The sequence below is a fragment of the Gekko japonicus genome, unplaced genomic scaffold (assembly GCF_001447785.1).
Source record: "Gekko japonicus isolate JY-2015 unplaced genomic scaffold, Gekko_japonicus_V1.1 scaffold6426, whole genome shotgun sequence".
Lineage (NCBI taxonomy): Eukaryota > Metazoa > Chordata > Lepidosauria > Squamata > Gekkonidae > Gekko > Gekko japonicus.
Window position 1 is genome coordinate 20,546 of NW_015171087.1, and position 5,244 is coordinate 25,789.

The 5,244-nt window shown below is 50.7% G+C and overlaps 1 pseudogene; it reads right to left on the reverse strand.

Annotated features, from left to right (window-relative positions):
• Positions 1-2,056: 2,056 nt before the first annotated feature.
• On the reverse strand, positions 2,057-3,128 carry LOC107117048 (annotated as a pseudogene).
• Positions 3,129-5,244: the final 2,116 nt, after the last annotated feature.

Consider the following 5,244-nt stretch of genomic DNA (forward strand, 5'->3'; position numbering starts at 1 on the left):
GTTAAATAAGCAACGCCTTCATGCTGAATTGGCTAAGTCTGCTTCCATGATATCAACATTAGGGATGGGTACGAACCAGCTTATAAACCAAAATTCCTGCCAAAGTTGGGCTGGTTCAGAGCTGGCGAACTGATGTTCGGGGAAGGAACCTTCCCTGAACATTTACCAGACTTTTGCCTGGTTTGGCTGTTCGGAGTCAGCCCTTTAAACCTAACAGCAGAGCAACGTGGGGTCCACTGGTCAGCTGTTAGGTTTAAATGGCTAGCTGGCAGCCATTGAACCCTCACTGCGACTGGGAGAAAGGGGGAACTGAACTCACTGGACTGGCTTTTTTCAAGTAGGGCTCTTTTGGCTTGGTTCATTGGGAGTTAGTTTTGTGTAATGGTTAGTGTTGTGAAATGGTTAGAGTGCTGGACTAGTATCTGGGAGATCTGGGTTCGAAGCCCCACGCTGCCATGGAAGCTTGCGGGGTGACCTTGGGTCAGTCACACACTCAGCCTAAGCTACCTCGCAGGTTTGTGGTGAGGATAAAATGAAGGAGAGAGAAGAATAATGCAAGCCACTTTGGGTCCCTGTTAGGGAGAGAGGCAGTCCAGTGGCACCTTTAAGACCAAGTTTTATTCATTCGCGGTTGGATGGGGATGTGGGATGCAAGAGGACCAGGTGAGACTAGACTTCCATGCAAGCCCCAAGGCTTCCCGGCAGTTCCAGTGAATTTTGGCCTGCATAGTAGGTAGGGTCAGGGGTCATTTCCTGCAGGAGCACACAGGAGCGGAGCTCCGGCAGTAAAGAGCCACATGCAACAAGCCCCACCCCCTGCTCCCAGCAGCCCTCAGTCAGAGCAAGAAGCAGCCAGGTAAGTTGCAGAGCCCCCCCAGCGCCCTGGTCCAAAACAGTCCAGTGGCACCTTTAAGACCAAGTTTTATTCAGGTACAAGCTCTCCCTCCTCTGCGAGGACAGATCTGCACATTCCCCCCCTCCAGTGGAGCCCGAGCGGTGGGTGTTGCCTTCTGACACATGTCCGGTGAGGTCAGGGGGAACAGTCCAGTGGAGCCCGAGCGGTGGGTGTTGCCTTCTGACACATGTCCGGTGAGGTCAGGGGGTGTGGCATATCCAAATGAGTTATGCTAATGAGTCATGCTAATGAGCTCCTGCACCTCATTTTCTACGAAATGACCCCTGGCTTTCAGAGTACCACAACAGTCTTATTTTTACAGGGGAATAGATGTGAACACATCCACAACTTTCATAGCCCCCGACTAGTGTGAAGACTGTTGTGGTAGTGTAATGTATTCAATAGCTGCCATTGCAATACATGAATCATCTAATTGAAGTACAATGTTAAGCTTCATCCTGGGCTAGGATCCAAATCCATCCAATCGCATTGATAGCCCAAGGAAGAACCAACCAATCACTTGTCAGCAAGCTCCCTGAGCGGGAACGTCTGTGATTGGTCCTTATGCATACAACCTTATTGGTTGGTAAATGTACAGTAGGCGTGGCTACATTAGCCGGGAGAGTTTAAAAGCAGGACAGCTGCAATGTAAAAGCTGTTCTGGCTATCTGATGTTGACCCGTTTTGGAGTTGTGTTCGAGTTGTTGAATAAAGCTGAATCTTTGCTGAATCACTCTCCGACTACTTTGTTAAGCGAGCGACTTAACAGATAGACAGGACGAAGAGGTGCTGTTTGGCAAACAGTTTTCGGGTTGCTAGCTGCGGGGTGTGGAATACCTGGAGATTTGGGGAGTGGAGTGCGGAGAAGGAGGGCTCTGGGGAGGGGAGAGGCCTTGGCAGGGTAGAATGCCACAGAGTCCACCCTCCAAAGCAGCCATCTTCTCCAGGGAACTGATCCCCTTGGTCTGGAGACCCATTGTAGTTCCAGGAGGTTTGCAGCCCAAGGCCAATGGGATCAGAGGTTTGCCTAGCAATCTCTCATCCCCCCCCCCCTCCTCGCCTGTGAAACGGCACGAGGTCGCTGTTCCTGAGCCCATGTCGTTGCTGCCGGTTCCCTTCCACACCTTCCCCAAGAATGAAGTTCAAGTTCTCTTGATGCCATCACGCCTGGGCGGCTGTGAAGCAAACCCGCTTTTGCACGCAAGGAAAGGATATCATCCGCTGCAAATAAACGATATCGTCGTCTGCAACTAAAGGCCGTGTATCTGCAAAATTGGAGAATTAAAGGAGGTTATGTTTAATTTGGTTTTAATTGCAGTCTTTAGCCTACTCTAAGCAGAATGCGCCTCTGGAAATTAAAGGGCCGCTTTTCAAGGGAGATGGTTTGGGTTTCTTAAGAAAGATGTAAATGTCACCGGGGTGTCAAAATGTGCACAGCGATCTCCATGCAAGAGCACATTTGTGGCGCAACCGCAGCAGCAGTTTGGGTATTCATGAGTCTTTTCGACAGTCTGGGTAAGCGCACAGCCTGGACGAATGACCCTGAACTTCCCAGGGACAGAGATGTCAACCACCGTGGAGCCCGGGCGGCACTCTGGCCTCTGTCGGTCCCCCATCGGGCCTCCATCCACCACCAGTGGATGCAGTGCTAGATGAGGCCAAAGCTCTTGGAATTCTGTGACTGTCAGGCTGCTTGCCTGGGCACTGTTGTTTGCGCTTGTTAAGGCCAAGGGGGCGGCACACACCCTGGCCAGTTCCCTAACAAACCAGTGACTGGGGACATGGACACTAACCAGAGGCATGAAGGGATTGAGGTCTGGGTTGAGGGTCTGAGAGCGCTCTAGGACCAGCGTGACGGGCCCTGGCAAGAGATCATGAAGGAGCTGATCAGGCAGGGCCACCTTACAGTATCTGTGCACCTGACCCATGTCAGATGGCCAGCGGCTTGGCGCCGTCGCGTCCCTTCAGCCAGTAGATGGCCTGCAGGCTGGCCCGTAGCTAACATGGGGCCCACGGGGCCCGCCCCCCTAGTGTTTCGTCTGGGGCCCCTCCCTCCTGGGCTGCCCCCAAAGTGGTCCAACTTACCACCTGCACTGTACTTCCATTTAATTAGCTGGTGGGCCCCCCGAGGCCCCCTCCCAAAGAATTCCCTAGCTATGGGGCTGCCCGCAGGGCTCACGAGTCCTGCGCTAGGCAGGCCTCCCTCATGCAAGGCAATGACAACAGAAGACATGGCGCGCTCCTGGCTCCCAAGACCACCCCCTCCAAGAATGGACCACCCTTTTACAAAAAGCCCCCCAGAATTCCCTGCTGCGCACTTGCGCTCCCGGTTAGGTAGGTCAGTGTGGAAAGTGTTCTCCGCTGGCGACAGATTTAAATTGATGGCGGTAGAAATTAAATGTTGCATCAAGCAATGTAAGGACATACGAACACTAGAAGAGCACTGCTGGATCTGACCAGTGTCCCATCTCGTCCAGCATCCTGTCTCCAACAGTGGCCAAACAGTTCTTATGGAGGGCCAGCAACAGGGCATAGAGGCCGAGGCCTTCCCCTGAAGTTCCCTCCTGGCTCTGGGATTTGGAGGCTGACTACCTCTGAATGTGGAGGTTCCATTTAGTCACCATGGCTAGGAGCCACTGATAGACCTCTCCTCCATGAATCCTTTTAAACCCCTCCCTATATATTTTAAATGGCTATATTCTGTTAAAGAAAAACCCTGCTTGAATGGCAGTTTTTAGAAGTCAAAATTAAATAGACACCCTGCTTATGGTTTCCCCTTTGTCCTCTTGGGATCGAAAGTTGTTTTGTTTTGCATTCTTTCATCCAACGAGAATAATAACCGTTGCCTTTGGGGGGAAAGGTACCTTTTAGTGTATATTAATGCCTGCCCTGAACTCCCAACCTCTGCAGGGTGATCTACATCTTTATTATTCAGCCTCACGAGCTGCCTGGCCGCTGGAGGCTTGCTGGTATGAGCCATTAACCGCCTGTTGGACGTCACCTTGCCATGTCTTACACACAGCTGCACACGAAGCCCTGGTCCCGGTACAAGAGCGCCCGGCTCCCGCCATGCAAAGGACAAGGGGCTGCTTGGCTTGTGATCAGTGATCATATGATCCATTTACAGGGGGCAAGCCCAGCCAGTTGGAACTGGTCAATCATTAAAGAACCGCGCCGTGATAACTCGTCCTGCTGGGTAGAACATCACTGGGAACATAATCCCCACCACCACCTTCCCGAAGCAGCTCATGAAACATTAGGGTTTTGCAGCAATGGATTTTGCAAATAACCAGATGCATTTACAGAATATGCTAGTCCTATATTTTTTTTAGATAGAAAGAAGAAGAAGAAGAGATTGGATTTGTACCCCTCCCTTCACTACCCAAAGGTGTCTCAGAGCGGCTTACAAACTCCTTCCCCTTCCCCTCCCCACAACAGACACCCTGGGGGGTAGGTGGGGCTGAGAGAGCTCTGACAGAAACTGCCCTTGAGATAACAGTTTGCATAAGCCTCACACACCAGTGTAGGTGGGCCCAAATCAGAAGGGTTGATTCTAGTGTTGCCATCTGCCTGAAGAAAAAAAAAATGTCCTGGCCCTTTAATAGGTGCTTTATGAAAGTTAGTCTCAATTGATGCAACTGACCTCCATCCCGTGAAAAACATCGGCTGCCCATCTCTGTGCATTAAGCCTGTCTTAAAAGGACAAATGCCTGTAGATGTGGGGGTGGACCCCAGGGAGGAGAGGATTTGGGGAGGGGGCAAGACCAAGGCTCCCTCTAAGCTGTGGAGTTCTTAAATAAATGTCATCACCACCACAACAAAATGCTAACCACTAACACTAGCCAAATTTCTCATTGTTCCATTAATTTTTGGAATGCCTCTGATTCTGAAAGTAACAGGAGGGATTCGGTGGGAACATTCAGAGTTCCCAGTTTACTCTCTATGGTTGCTAGCCAAATTGTAAGCTCCTGGAGGATTGGCTACATTAGGGGTGTGTCGCCTAATATGCAAAGGAATTCCTACGTTCTCCCGTGGAACTGATCTCCAGCATCTAGACAGCAGTTCTGATTCCGGGAGTTCAGGGGCCACGTGGAGGCTGGCAGCTCTGGTCCCCCCGTGGACCGTCTGTGAGTCAAGTAAGGATTGTCTGGGGCGTGTAGAGTCAGCCTGTGCAGGTTATTTTCAGTTTTGTACTTTAAAATTGGGGGATTCAAAATCAATGAAATTAGGTATCTTTGACCACACGAGCAAGGAGTTTCATTGGATTTAATTTGTACTTATTATGTGCAATTAGGGCAATATAAAGTTTACTTTGGTGGCAGTCTCAGTCAAGTTTATTGTCTTAGCCA